The sequence below is a fragment of the Bos indicus genome, chromosome 17, assembly GCF_029378745.1.
Source record: "Bos indicus isolate NIAB-ARS_2022 breed Sahiwal x Tharparkar chromosome 17, NIAB-ARS_B.indTharparkar_mat_pri_1.0, whole genome shotgun sequence".
In the NCBI taxonomy this organism is placed as follows: domain Eukaryota; kingdom Metazoa; phylum Chordata; class Mammalia; order Artiodactyla; family Bovidae; genus Bos; species Bos indicus.
In genome coordinates, this window is record NC_091776.1 from 59104685 (window position 1) to 59120735 (window position 16051).

Below are 16051 nucleotides of genomic sequence, written 5' to 3' on the forward strand. Positions count from 1 at the left end.
AGAGATGGAGACCCACGGGTGAATGAGACAGGACGCCTGGCAGATGGGAAAGTGTCTTCCAAACACAGGAGGACAGGTGGGAAGAGCCGAAGTGGGATTCTGGACTGGTTACCCAGGTGCACAGGGCAGGGGCTTCTGCCAGGCTGAGGAGTTCTGCAGAGGATTCGTGGAGGAGGAGGACTCGTGAGACCTGAATGGCCTGGACAATGGGGAAGTGTATGTACCGAAGCTCTTGCATTCTCAGCCTTGTGGGAGATGAAGCCGGAGAGGAAGGCAGAGGCCAAGTCATGGGGAGCCTTGCCAGTGTTCTAAAGAGTCTGGACCTTCCTAAAGGCGTTTGGAACATGCTGAATAATTTGATATGTAGGTATGTGCTCAGTCATGTCTGACTCTTTGCAGCCCTATGGACTGTAGCCCGCCAGGCTCTTCTGGCCATGGGATTTCCTAGGCAAGAATACTGGAGTGGTTTGCCATTTCCTCCTCCAGGAGATCTTCCCAACCCAGGGATCCAACTCACGTCTCCTGCATCTCCTGCATTGGCAGGCTGATTTTTTACCACTTGCGCCATCTGGGAAGCCGAATAGTTTGATAATTCCATGTTTAAATTTCAAAAAGGGACTTTCTGCCACAATGGATTTGGGAAATGAATTTCTTAAAAAAATTTTTTTAAGATATGTTCTTCCCACCACCCCCCAAAAGTGGACCATTTTTAACATCTTTCTAGAATTTGTTATATAGTTTCTGCTTTATAACTTGGTTTATTTGGCTGTGAGGCATGTGGGTTCTTAGCTCCCAGACCAGGAGTCGAACCCACACCCCCTGCCTTGGGAGGTGAACGCTTAACCACTGGACTGCCAGGGAAGTCCCCGGGAAACGAGTGTAGGTGAAGGGAGGAGCACCCGTAGCCAGGTCAGAGGTAAGGGGAGGAGACGTTCTCAAAGGATAGCTCAACAACTTCCCACGTGTGTGTCCACGCGCTGGAAATGTTGGGAAAACTCCTTTCTGAACAAGCAGTGCTGTGGTACCACTCCGCTGGGGCACTGGGCGTCTGAGAAGGATTAGTTACACTTTGGAATGGCTTCCAGGAGTCAAGAGTCAGGGTGAGGCAGGCGCTCAGTTAGTTGATGTCAATACCGATAGCCTGGAGCCTTGTCAGTGATTGTTAATAACATCCAGATAATTTGGACCCACACACCACATATTATTACCCAGTGATATGATCCACTTGGTCTGGGCAAAAGGCCATGCGTGAGGAACACACGATATCCACTGGGGCGGTTAGTTGGATTCAGGGAATTTCTGCCGATATCAGGAGGAAATGAAGAACAGAGAGGTGCGAGCAGAACAAGTGTGAGCCCTGCTAATGGGTGCCACCTGGTGACCTCTCGGTGATAATGGTGTCAGGCACTTGATAAAGACTTGTGGTGGCAGGAAACACCCTGTGTTGACACAGCAGTTTTCTCAGCATGGGTTCAAAGTGCAAATTGCCTGTGTTAATTTGGAAATCCTCAGCACAGCTCAGAAAGGTGAGAGTATGTCTGTGTGAAGCCAGGATGCTGTCGCTGGGCGGCTGGGTGCCACATCACATCACGTCACGGTCGTCACGGCCGTCATCACCACCTCGGCATCTTCACCATTAGCATTAGCATCTTTGCCATCAGCACCAGCGTCTTGATTGCTGTCTTTGTCCCCACTCTTCCACTTCTTGGAATCTTCTCTGGGCTAAGCTGTGGTAGTCATTTCACGCACTTATGTCCTTAGAATGGTCACAAGCTCCTATGGGATCTGATTCCTTGTTTCTTCTCTGTCCAGCTTCTTGCTTACTCTTCTTCAGCCACACTGCATTCCTTGGCGTGTCTGACTATACCAGACACATTCCCTGCTCAGGACGTTGATGCTGGCTGCTTTCTCCCATCTGGAACACCATTCTCCCCACCTCCTCACCCCCTCACCCACCTTCCTCAAGTCTTTGCTCAGGTATCACCTTCTCAGTGAGACTCACCCTGACCATCTTACTTAACACTGGAACTTTTCAATTATATTTCTGTCACTTGCCACAAATGATTTCTGCATAATACAAAAGGGCTTGGGTTTTGAGTTGGAGAAATAAACAAGGGTGATTACTTGTGTAACAACACAGTCCTAATAGGAAGGTCCGTTAAAAGGGAGAGGGTCATTTCAGACCCTCCTTAATAGAAATGAATGATACTCAAGTCATGTTATAGCTACCTCTGTGAGCCTGTGCTCTTATTCCTTTAAATAGAAGTTTGAGCAGGAAGGTTCATGATGTTCTGAATTTGGGATCCCTCTCAGTCAAAGAGCTAGGGTGTTTTTTCCCTCCTCTTTTAGTATCTCCCTTTGCCAACAAAGGTCCGTCTAGTCAAGGCTATTGTTTTTCCAGTGGTCATGTATGGATGTGAGAGTTGGACTGTGAAGAAAGCTGAGTGCTGAAGAATTGATGCTTTTAAACTGTGGTGTTGGAGAAGACTCTTGAGAGTCCCTTGGACTGCAAGGAGATCCAACCAGTCCATTCTGAAGGAGATCAGCCCTGGGATTTCTTTGGAAGGAATGATGCTAAAGCTGAAACTCCAGTACTTTGGCCACCTCATGCAAAGAGTTGACTCATTGGAAAAGACCCTGATGCTGAGAGGGATTGGGGGCAGGAGGAGAAGGGGACGACAGAGGATGAGATGGTTGGATGGCATCACCGACTCAATGGATGTGAGTTTGAGTGAACTCCGGGAGTTGGTGATGGACAGGGAGGCCTGGCGTGCTGCGATTCATGGGGTCTCAAAGAGTCAGGCACAACTGAGCGACTGAACAGAACTGACTGAACTTCCCCCTCCATCGAAACCTGTTGTGACCCAACTGTGCAGAGAATTAAATGCCTTAATATTCTTCCATATAGCATCCCTCAGCCCTCCTTTCTAGATTTCCAACTATCTAAGATTTCTATCTTCTGGATATATCCTTGTATGTCCTGTTCTCTGAACCTTAAATAAGAGTGGTCAGATTAAATCATAGTGTAGTGAGTCACTCAGTCGTGTCTGACTCTTTGAGACCCCAAGGACTATAGAGTCCATGGAATTCTCCAGGTCAGAATACTGGAGTGGGCAGCCTTTCCCTTTTCCAGGGGATCTTCCCAACCCAGGGGTCAAACCCAGGTCTCCCACATTGCAAGCAGATTCTTTACCAGCTTAGCCATAAGGGAAGCCCAAGAATACTGGAGTGGGTAGCCTATCCCTTCTCCAGTGGATCTTCCCAACCCAGGAATCGAACTGGGGTCTCCTGCATTGCAGGTGGATTCTTTACCAACTGAGCCATTAGGGAAACTATTAGGGACTACATCATACTAAAGTGTAAATGGCTAACAACTCCATATTTTAAGTGGAATATTTGGATAGGGCAATACTTTAATTCAAAGATGGGAATGGTAGGAAATTTTAGAGGCGATTGCAGGTGATCCCTTTTGGAAGGAATGGAGAGATTCCCAGCGTGGTTTGCCCCTGTTCCTCCTGTGTGTGAGTTTAGTTCCTCCTGTGTTGGAGGATGGTGGGGGCATTTTCTAAACCTTGTGTGCTGTAAAAAGTCAGAGGGATAAAGGAGCAAGGACAGTCCAGCCTGGGCCTCTGCATCTCTCCCTGCACTCCCATCCTATGGAGCTGGGCGTTGACACGCTGCTGACCAGCAGCCGAGAATAGCCTGGCATTGGTCCCAGAGGCTGTCCTACCCCATCAAGGACTTGGAGGACAGAACAATCCATGCCCTGTAGCAGCAGGGTTTCCACCTAGCACCTGATAAGCTGGAGCTGAATTTAAAGAAAGCCCATCAGATGGGACATGTTTTCAGGAATAAGACGCCCCTATCGGTCCCCAGTGGGGGCTGATGGAGACACTGGCGGACTTAATGCACTGCTGGCCCAGACCCAGGCTCTGGCAGCCCGTTCCTCTCAAATTCCTCTGTAATCAGCTAAATTAGCCCATTGATAGAACAGCTCATCAAGGGGCAGCTCGGACAAGGGAGTGATGGACGGTCACCTTTTCAAGGAGCTCCGGACTGGGGGATAAATGGCCCATTTACTCATGAGGTTGCAATTGAATGCTCTCCCTAGGTCAATAATTTTTCCTCTGTTGCCCTCACTCTTCCTGGTCCTGGGCAGAAGGAGGCCCATGCCAGATCTGGCCTGACTCCTCCTCAAGCTGGGGTGCATAGCTTGTGCTTAAGCCGCTCATTGCTGACACAGCACAGCCTTCCATTTAGAGGGGAGGTCTTTCCTGTATACAGGGCTTCCCATGTGCCTCAGCAGTAAAGAATCTGCCTGCCAGTGCAACAGATGAAAGTTCAGTCCCTGGGTTGGGAAGATCCCCTGGGGGAGGGTATGGCAACCCATTCCAGTATTCTTGCCTGGGGAATCCCAGAGGCAAGAATGGACAGAGGAGCCTGGCGGGCGAAGTCCGTGGAGTTGCAAAGGGTCAGACACAACTTAGTGACTAAAACAACAACTTCCTCTGTATCCACGGCACCTGCCCAACTATAACATGAGAGGTTCTTCCCATATCGACACTGTAGCAGAGAAAACGCCGCAGACACTTAGGTCCTTGCGAAGTGTGTCACATGACGGGACACTCCTGCAGCGATTTTATTTAGACTAGCAAAGCCCTGTTTACGAATGACTTGGACACCAAAGCTGGGTCTTTGGAAGATTCCAGCATTCACCTGTCAGAACCAAAGAGATGTAACAGCAATTCTAGGAGCTATGACTCAGGGATGCCAGTGTTTGATGTCCGTGTAAACCAGCATTCCAAAGCTGACTTTACAAACAACCCTGGAAGCAGTGGTATCATAGAGGTCGTGTCGAGACACCTACAAGATGAATGAGGGCGAAACACAACTGTCCTGACTGTCGCCATGTTATCTGTACCAGTACTTATGGTCTGGAGTAACATTTCCAGGGATTGCACGTGGCACAGGTTTAAAGTGGCTGCGATTCTAAATGACTTGGGCTGAAGTGAATGTGATTTAGCTGAACACTGTGTGAGATGGTACACGAAGGGGCTTTTTTTTAATTTTTTTAAAAAGAGAATGGTTACTGAAAAAAAAGTTTATTTTTTACTGTGCTGGGTCTTTGTTGCTGCATAGGCTTTTCTCTGGTTGCGGCAAGCAGCTCTAGGCGTGGTGTTTAGGCTTCTTGGGGCTTTGGCTTCTCTTGTGGCAGAGCACAGGCTCTAGGGCATGCGGGCTCCAGGAGTCGTGGCTCACGGGCTCAGTAGCTGTGGCTCCCAGGCTCCAGAGCACAGGCTCAGGAGGCGTGGCGCCTGGGCTTAATTGCTCTGCTGCATGGGGGATCTCTCCAGACCAGGGATCGAACCTGTGTCTCCTGCATTGGCAGGCAGATTCTTTACCACTGGGCCACCAGGGAAGCACTAAAAGGGACTTTCTTAAGACAAAGATGCAGGCAAAGAGCTTGAATGAAAATGTTTCATGGTATGAGAGAGTGGGAGAAAGTAGCTTGTCTACATCAACATTATTTGACATTACGTGTTATTAAAAAGTATATCTCAAACTCAATAATTACATATGATAAGTATGAACGTTTGACTCCATCTAATCCTTAAAAGTTGTAAAGTCAAGTTATATACATATGTTTATGTCTGTGTGTGTATAATATATATATATATATATATATATATATATATATATATATATATATAGGCCTCCCTGGTGGCTCAGTGGTAAAGAATCTGCCTGCCAATGCAGGATACCTGGGTTTGATCCCTGGGTCAGGAAGATCTCCTGGAGGAGGGCAAGGCAACCCACTCCAGTATTCTTGCCTAGAGAATTCCATGGACAGAGGAGCCTGGTGGGCTACAGTCCATAGGGTCACACAGAGTTGGACACGACTGAAGCAACTAAGCAGCATATATATATATTATATATATAACATATATAATTTATAATATATGTTATATATATAATATATATTATATATAATTATATATATATAAATAAATGTGCGTGTATGCATGCTCAATCTCTCAGTCATGTCCAACTCTGCGACTCCATGAATTATGGCCCACCAGGTTCCTCTGTTGATGGGACTTTACAGGCAAGAATACTAGAGTGGGTTGCCATGTCCTACTTCAGGGGATCTTCCTGACCCAGGGATTGAACCCACATCTCTTGCATCTCCTACATTGGTACATGGATTCTTTACCACTGAGCCACCTGAGAAGCCTATGTGTGTATATATATAAGCCCAAATGCATACAATTAAGTTAAAGGTATAATTACATTTTAATTATTAAAAATTTAATAATTTAATTTTAATATAATTAAAAATTAGTTTTAGATTTTCCTGTTGGGAGAAGCATAGGCTCATCTTACAGGTGGGGTTACATTACATTTGGAGTTCTCTTATATTCAGATGTATGTCTAAGGATCTTGGGCACAGGATCTTTGAAGGCACAGGGATGATATGAGAAGAGCCATGTATCATTTTTCTTTGGGGTTTAGATTTAAATGTTTTAAAACTTTTCTGTGTTTTTAACATGCTTGGAAAAGCAAGCAAGAAAAAAAGAAGGCATGTCTGGTTTGGGATAGCATTTTCCAAAGTGAATTCTGCTCTGGGAGATGCTTTGTAAGGAAAAGGGTTTCAAGTGTTCTGTGACCAGTAAGTCTGGGTAGCACTGTACTCAGTCGTGCCTTCTTAGGTAATCAAACATACTTGGCACAGCAATGATTTCGACAAGTCTTGCAATAAGGAAATGTGCTCAACAAAACCAATAGAACTTTCTAAAATCACTAGAACTTCAAACTCTTTGCTTGCAAAACACTTATCACCATGACACAAAACAAAACCGAACGGGATCCCAGAATCAATGAATTTGAGCTGGCATAAAGTTTCAAGAGAGTTTGTGAACATGAAGTATTTTATACTCATCTTTGGTATTATTTATATAGTAGAGGGTGTCTAGGTCTTAACTGACCATGTAAGAGTCCATCCATTTTCCCTCTGACAGAGTACACAGGTTGTGGACCATGGAAGGCTTAGATTTTGTGGCCAAAAGTGAAAATGAAGTTGCTCAGTCGTTCGTGTCTGACTCTTTGCGACCGCATAGACTGTAGCCTACCAGGCGCCTCTGTCCATGGGATTTTCCAGGCAAGAGTACTGGAGTGGATTGCCATTTCCTTCTCCAGGGGATCTTCCCAACCCAGGACTTGAACCCAGGTTTCCCGCATTGTAGACAGACGCTTTACTGTCTGAGCCACCAGGGAAGGCCATTTCTTTTTGTGTCCAGGTTGGCATCAAATTAAATTCTGGCTTTGATGTTCTCAGATGTGTGTCCTTGAGCAAGTGTCTTCAACTCTCTGAGCCTTTACTGTGTCATTTGTAAAACAGGGGATCAGTCAGTACTTACCATAAAGGGTTTCTATGAGAGATGACATGAGATGGTACAGAAGTATCTAGCATCATGCCTGACACTTTTAAGGATTTGAGAAATTATTGCTGCTATTTGATTTCTTCTCAAAGCCCCTGCATTTTGGTAGGTTTGCTCACTTGGCTCAGCTTTATCTGTTTAGAGCGCTTGAATTGAACTGAAATAAGGGGACTGTAGCAATCAAGTTAGGGCAGATTTTATTGCCAACGTGTATGTCTTGGGAGTTTGCAAATGACTTTGTTGATTCCCACCTAAGCAATTCAGGAAGACTCACTCTTATTCTCTACCTCACAGAGAAGACTTGTCCCAGGACTGCAGCTGTAACATGAGCAGCTAACCAGGAATGAGCCTATTGGAAACTTCAGGAGTCCTATGATTTCTTTCAGGAGAGCAATCAGCTTTATTCATTAATAAACAAAACTCCACTTTATTGTATTTTAATGAGGAAAGTCAAATATATACATGATAGAAATTCAAATATGATAGAATTACAATGTGCGATGTAAACAGTAAGAAAGAGCCTTGCTCTATTCGATACTGTTTTCCAGGGGTGAACACTATGAAAAATTTGCTAGGTTTCCTTATGGACCTTCTAAATATCATCATCATAATCTTAGAAGCACTTTTTCAGTGCTTCGTGTGCCAAGCCAATGTAAATCCCTTCCATCCATCTCTCATTTCACCCTCACACCACATCATGGATTGGATGGGTAGTACGATTTCTCTATTTTACAGGTGAAGGATCTGGTGCTCAGAGAGGTTAAGAAAATCGAGGGTCACACAGCTAGGAAGTAATAGAATTGGGATGTAAATTCCAGTTGATTCGACCAGGGTCCATATCCTTAGCGATTATTACGCAAGCACAACACACCCATCACAATTTCCTATCACCAGATAGCGTCATATTATCCCCAGTGGTTTGCAGCTTGTCTTTTTTCCTTAGCTGTATATCACGAACACCCTTCCTTGACAGGACCTATAGCCTGAGCTCTTTCTTTTTAACAGCTGCATACATTCCATTATGGGGATGAACATAATTTATTTAACCAGTTTCCTTCTGATGGGCATTTATCCATTTGCGACTATTCCCTGTCCTTCCTTGGGCCCAGAAGAGCTAAGCTTTCTCTAGCTTTCTGGCTTTCAGAGGAGAATCAGCATCGCATCTCCATCAGTCTAAGCTGTATGGTCTTTAAAAATACATAAACCTCCAAAATAAGGCTCCATTAAACAAACTTATAAAATATGAATAGGTTGCTTACCCTACCTTCCGTCCAAGAGCATAAGGGTCACCGCCCCACCCTGGAACTTATGGAGCTTCTCCGGTCTTCCTCCTGAGGTTTACAAGAAGGGTGTACCCTCTCAGGTGTGGGGTCTTGAACCCAACTGAATTGCGTGCCTTAAATGGAAAGGACTTAGGTAATTTGCTGAGCCATGAAGCACAGCTAAATGTGCTTGACTGGTGTGTGTGTGTGTGTGTGTGTGTGTGTGTGTGTGTGTGTGTGTTCATGTACGCTTGTATCATATCATGCTGTACTAAACAAAACTGTGTTCAGATAAACTCTCAGGAAAGCAGTGAGTTGGCCAGTGATGGGGAGGCTGGGGTGCTCAGATGTGAAACAAGACCACCTGGTTTGAAGGCTAACTCTGCCATGTGTCAACTTTATCATCTTGGGCAGTCACTTAATCTCTGTGCCTCAGTTTCCTCATCTGGAAAATGGAGATAAAAAATGTCCCTACCTGGTCGGGGTGATTGTGAGGATAAATGAATTCAAACAAATAAAACAGCAAGTGCCTGACGCACAGTATCACCTCTGGGTTAGCTTTTATAACTATTGGATATGTGTTGCTGCTGCTGCTGCTGGATATGTGTACACTGGTATAAATATTTCATTGTTGTCGTTTAGTCAATAAGTAGTGTCCGACTCTTTTGTGACCCCATGGACTGTAGCCTGCCAGTCTCCTCTGTCCATGGGATTTCCCAGGCAAGAATACTGGAGTGAGTTGTCATTTCCTTCTCCTGGGGATCTTCCCAACCCAGGGATTGAACCCACATCTCCTGCGTTGCAGACGGATTCTTTACTGCTGAGTTGCCAGGGAAGCTACAGTTAATACATGGCCACTGAAAAGGCAGCACTGGTTAGCAGGAGCAAGAAATCACATCTTTGCTCCCTCAAATCCCCTGTAGTACCACCATCTAGAAAGAATCACTGTGAACTCTTTGGTCTATAACGTTCCATTTTCCTTTTGGAGTGTACACTCTCTCTTTTGCATACACACAGATGTACCTTTAATTACATAAAACTGATATTTTATGTACTCTTTTGTAACGTAATTTTTCACCTAACAAATTATCAGCACATCCACTGTATTAGTTTGTTGAGGCTGCCATGACGAAATACCACCCACTGGGTGGCTTAAACAACAGAAATTAATTTTCTTATGGTTCAGTTCAGTTCATTTCCATCCCTCAGTCATGTCCGACGCCTCTTTGCGACCCCACGGACTGCAGCACGCCAGGCCTCCCTGTCCATCACCAACTCCCGGAGTTTACTCAAATTCATGTCCATTGAATTGGTGATGCCATCCAACCATCTCATTTCTTATGGTGCTGGAGGCCAAAAATCCAAGATCAAGATGACAACAGGGTTGGTTTCTTATGAGGCCTCTCTCCTTGGCTTGTAGATGGCTGTCTTCTCCCTGTGTGAGGACATGGTCTTCCTTCTGTGTATGTCTGTGTCCTAATTTATTCTTAAGATGATTCAGTCATATGAGATTAGGACTCATCCAGGTGACCTCATTTTACCCTAACCACCTGTGCAAAGATTCTGTCTTCAAATGCTGTCGCATCCTGGGGTGACACACTGGGGCTTTAGAAAACACTGTATGAATTTTTGGAGGACACAACCCAGCTCATAGTCCCCATTATTGAAACATGAGGTATTTGCTGAACCGGAAACCACAGATACACTTTTTCCTGTGTGATGACTCTCCTCAGGTAGTTCTGGTGGGCTGGAAGGTTCAGTGCCGTGAAGGATTCTGAGGTCCCCTCTGGGCACAGGAGGGAAGATTGATGATGTCTGTTGTTGGTGAAGCGTGGAGAGTTGTGATACGCATGTGATGGGTTGTCCTGACGGCTGAATCCAACTTGAGCTGGCCTGCTTTGTGACTTGGCTTTAGTCTATATTCTCACAGAGTCAAGTGGTGTGGTGGCTATACCCAGAATGTGGCTCTACCCATGCCAGTTCCTCTCATCCTGACCAAGGGGCTGAGAACGACAGTGGATGAGTGGATGGACACGGTTGAGTCCACGTGGCTGACTGCACTGGCCATGTAACTCTCACCTTTGAAGAATCACCTGCAACTGGCTTGACTAGATTTTCTCCCCTCTGGAATGACTAGGTGCTCTGGATTATCTGGTCACGTTGACTGGTGTTTTTTTCTGCTTTTGCCACTGATAAGTAACAGAGCAAAGATATAGAGTCCATGTGTATCCTTCCTTGACTCACAATTTCTTTCTGAGGGACCCTCATCAACTTATCAGTATGTACGTAAAGAAGGCTGAGTGCCAAAGAATTGATGTTTTTGATCTGTGGTGTTGGAGAAGACTCTTGAGAGTCCCTTGGACTGCAAGGAGATCAAACCAGTCAGTCCTAAAGGAAATCAACTCTGAATATTCATTGGAAGGACTGATGCTGAAGATGAAGCTCCAGTACTTTTTGGCCACCTGATGCGAAGAGCCAGCTCATTGGAAAAAACCCTGGTGCTGGGAAAGAGTGAAGGCAAAAGGAGAAGGGGTCAGCAGAGGATGAGATGGTTAGATAGCATCACTGACTCAATGGACGTGAGTTGGAGCAAACTCTAGGAAGTAGTAAAGGACAGGTAAGCCTGGTGTGCTGCAGTCCATGGGGTCGCGAAGAGTTGGAGACGACTTAGCAACTGAAAAACAACAACAAAATATAAATTTTATTATATTCTTCCAGTGATTTGGAGATCAGTAAGAAAAAAAACTTACAGAAATAAGCTTTCTATATCTTTTATTGATTCTTTGGATTCAGCAAATATTTATTGAGAGCTTTAACATACAAAAGCATTATAGCCCATTTAAGAAATGCAGGAAGTGAAGCAGAGGAAAGGTTAGAAACTGTCTTTTGTGGATGGTTAGTCCATTTTTCTTTTTTTTTCTGTTTGACAACTTTATATTTCTGTTTGCCTGTAAGTTACATCTCCCATAAATTTAAAAGATTTAAGCTTTGTAACCAAATCTTTTATAAACATTTGATATAGGAAATATTTTAAAATTCCAATTTTTTTTTTACTTTTTTCTATAAATGCATATAGAACTAAAGTTTTATTGATTAAATGTGTTTTATGATTCTGAACAATCATTTACTTTGATAATAAAATAGTTCCCTTATAGATATTATATTAATTTTTAAACAAAATTTACTTATGTCCATTTTTCTTGACTCTCATTCCATTATTCTTTCTTTTGCCTCTTATGCAGAAATGCCCATCTTAAACATACCAAGAAGATCCTGGCGCTGAGAAGAAAATGAAACAATATGTCAGCATTGACTGGGGGAGGGAAAGCTTTTAGAGGTCAAATTTAGCTCCTGCATTACTTAGGTGATAAAGTAGAGTTTGGGAGAAATTAAAAGAATTGTCAAGGTCATCTAGGTTGCTGGTGGCAGAACAGGATCCCGGAGCCAGGCATTCTCCTCTTGGCTTGATCTCATTTTTGCGTGCACACGTGCTAAGTCGCTTCAGTCGTGTCTGACTCTTCTCGACCCCAGGGACTATAGCCCGCCAGGCTCTTCTGTCCATGGGATTCTCCAGACAAGAATACTGGAGTGGGTTACCATTTTCTTCTTCAGGGGATCTTCCTGACCCAGGCTTCAAACTTGCATCTCTTAGGTCTCCTGCATTGGCAGGTGAGTTCTTTACTGTTGATCTCATCCTTGGGCACCATAAATTTGACTCTTTTGGTATCTTGGAAACTCCAAATGTGCAGGAATCAGGTCTTGTTTTGTAAGCAGTTGTAAAGGAGAGTTATGATTGAAACCTTTCCATCTAAAGGAGATTGCCAAACACTCACCTGGAATGTTTCCGAGGAGTCTTTCAGTAATTTACATTACTCTTACCTGGATGGGAGACCACCTGGCTCAGCTCATCTCTGTTCTCACTGATGTAGCCGTTTACAGTAGGAACCACCTCAGAAACAAAACTTTGCTAATTTGATAGCGGGAAAGATGGCATCACAGTTATTTGCATGTTTCCTTCTTTGATTTACAGTGTGGCTGGGCATTTTCTGGTATGTCCGTTGCCTATATGTATTCATTCTGTTCTGAGTTGCTTATTTATGCCCTTTGCTCATTTTTCTATCATACAGCTTTAAAATTCATTTTCAAGTATGCTTTATATAGGAATATTAATAACTATTTTAATAAATAAAACATGAACCTTGCACATGCTGCAAACATTTTTGCACATGACTAAGAGGCTTTGCTATTTTTAATCTTTGCCATCACTGTGGTTATTCCACCAACTCTCTTCCTCCTAATTATATGTATCTTGCTTATTTATTTTTCTTGATTAGCCCCTCAGAGTTTTGTATCTTTGCTCTGGATTAAAAAAAATCTAAACTCACATATTTCTCCTTTTCTCTTTGTTAATAATTATTTGTATTTTTTCCCTATTGTTCTTTTGTCTTTTCTAACTTCCTGAGTTGATGCTCAGCTCATTTATTTGTATCCTTTAAAATACAATAACAGTAGCATTTAATACTATGACTTGCACTTCTGATTACAGCCTTGGGTATTTCCCGTGTGATTTTTAAAATACACAGTATTCTCATTATTGTTATTTCCTTTGCTGTAATTGTTGGGTTTGATTTCCTCTTTGTCTCAAGCTGTTTGGGATGTGCCTTTAAATTTCTAAGTGGCCAGAGTTTTAAAAAATAAAGTAATATCTAGTTTTATTACTCTGCAGTCAGACAATTTAACTTTGAGACACTGCTCACTTTGACATCTGAGTTCAGAAGCTCACGTGTCTGAGACAGGCCTGAGAATGCCCCTGCTCGCTGAGAAGTTTAAGGTTAGAAGATCCTCTGATCTGAGATGGAATTGAAACTCTCCAGAGAGTTCCTGCCCGCAGCCCTGATGTGGATAATAGTTGGTATTATTTAGTCACTAAGTTATGTCTGACTCTTTTGCAACCCCATGGACTCTAGCCTGCCAAGCGTCTTTGGGATTCTGCAGACAAGAATACTGGAGTGGGTTGCCATTCCTTCCCTGGGGGATCTTCCCAACCCAGGGATTGAACCCAGGTCTCCCACATTGCAGGTGGATTCTTTACTGCCAGAGCCATCAGGGAACTTCAATGAATGATAGAGAACATAATAATGTTCCTTTACTGTAGGGACCTAGGGTTAGAAGCTGCTCATGGTGTTTCATCCAGAAAGAGTCCCAGGACTGAGTATGTTTCTCAGGAACTTTACCATACTTTGTGCTGGGTTCCCCCTAGCCCCAGGGGAACTGTCGTTGTTGTTCGGTTGCTCAGTATTGTCCGACTCTTTGTGACCCCATGGACTGCAGCACTCCAGGCTTCCCTGTCCTCCGCTACCTCCTGGAGTTTGCTCAAACTCGTGTCCACTGAGTCAATGATGCCATCCAACCATCTAATCCTCTGTCACCCCCTTCTCCTCCCGCCTTCACTCTTTCCCAGCATCAGGGTCTTTTCCAATGATCGGCTCTTTCACATCAGGTATCCAAAGTATTGGAACTGTCGGACTAGTCAATTGCGCACTATCCATAAAGCTGAGCTCTAAGAGGGGCCTAGCCAGTTGGCTGAAACTACCTTCTTAAGTCACTGGAAAGGCGTGTTGTTGAACCATGAGTTTTCATTTGAAGAAAAAAAAAAAGTGTTGCCCATTATAGCATCCACTTAAAAACTAGAGCCAGGGAGAGATTTTTTATTTCCATATGGGTTATGTTAAGGAATGTGTATGTGTATGTGTGTGTGAATGTGTACACATACGCAAGAAAGAGGAATGGCCCTATTATGGGAAGCCTCATTAAAGAGGCCTGGAAAAGGTTAGTCCATTTGCAGACTATACATCTTAATCTCCCACTAACCTGGAAGGAGAGAGACTCTATGGCCAGAGGGACCCTGGCTTCATTCCAAGCCCCGGATCAAATAGACCTTGCCTTTCCCCGCCGGCTCCCCCTCGTTAGCACCATATATTAACCTGGAGAAACTGTGCTCCCAAGAGGCTCCAGGAAACGGGAGAACATGGAAGCCGGAGCAGAGTGGGGCAGACCTGGGTCTCCCCTGTGGCTGCTGCTTGTTTGCTGGCAGGTGCATCTGGGGATCGGGCCTGGAAATTGGAGAGAGGAAGCCAGCAGTGCGCTGTGGCTTAGAACAGCGCTGCTGGGTTGGGCGGCCTTTCACCTGCTGTTGGCTGGTTCCCGTCTGTGTTAACAGCTTCCAACTGGCCTTATTATTTGAGAAACTGGAGGCCTTTGGACGAGGGCCCTTAAGCTGGTTCTGCACACGCCCCCAAGTCTTCTCGAGGTCCCTTTCTGGGTTCCATGTTGCAATGCGGAGGAGTGGGTATAGGCAGGCAGGGGCTGGTGTCTGGGTTTCTGGCTTGAATCTTTACCCAGAGTGTAACTTGTGACCAGTTACTTATCTTTCAGTTTCCCCATTTGAAAGTGTCTGTGTGTGTGGGTTGGGTTGGGTGGGAGGTGAAAAGTGAAAGTGTCAGTCGCTCAGTCGTGTTTGATTCTTTGCGCCCCTATGGACTGTAGCCCACCAGGCTCTTCTGTCCATGGAACTCTCCTGGCAGGAATACTGGAGTGGGTGGAAACAAAAATTCTACCTTACTTCTAAAGTAGAAGGATTAAAGGGAGAAGGAAGATGGGAACTTTTAATTTAATTTTTAACCACGTATCAGGCTTTAGGCTGGTGCTTTCATGCAGATGTTTAGAACATCACTCATTTCCTTTCCTACTCTTGTTCTACACAGTGTGCTTTCTCGTCTCCCTAGCCCTCTTCTCTGTCTTCCCATAGCATTCCCACTACCCAGACCCTTGCTCTCCAAAGTGAGCCAAGACCATTGGCATCCTCTGGAAACCTCTGGAGCCAAGATCACTGGAAACCTCTTAGACCTGCAGCATCTCTGGCCCCGCTGCCTATCTCTTGAATGAGGCTCAGCAGTTGAACAAGATCCCCAGATGACTCCTGTGCATCATGGGATCATCAGTGGTACCCAACAAGCTCTTCTCCACTGGTGTGCGTGTGTTGGTACCATTCAGGAGCCTTTCTCCATGAGTAGCTCCTGTTCTGGGCATTGGCATGAACAACGGAGGCACTCAATGTGCCCGTCCTAAAGGTTTATTCACAAAGGGGCCTGTGTTCTGGATGCGCAGTGTTCTCTCTTTGTCAGTGCTCTTCTGTCTTCTGATTACATCAAGAAGGGAGTCTATCTGAGGCTTTGTAAGGGTTAATGCCTCACGGGCTACAGTCCATAGGTTCGCAAAGAGTCAGACACTACTGAAGCGATTTAGCACACACACAGCATGCCTTATAAAGTGGGGTCCCCAGCTTCCGGG

The 16051-nt window shown here is 44.7% G+C and overlaps 1 long non-coding RNA gene across 1 annotated transcript in view; it reads left to right on the plus strand.

Moving 5' to 3' along the window:
• Positions 1–13599, plus strand: part of LOC139176742 (uncharacterized) — a 108813-nt gene extending 95214 nt beyond the window's left edge. The window contains exon 5 of the long non-coding RNA XR_011561182.1: positions 11944–13599. This is a non-coding gene — a long non-coding RNA (uncharacterized lncRNA). The remainder of the gene's footprint in view (positions 1–11943) is intronic.
• The last annotated feature ends 2452 nt before the right edge of the window (positions 13600–16051 follow it).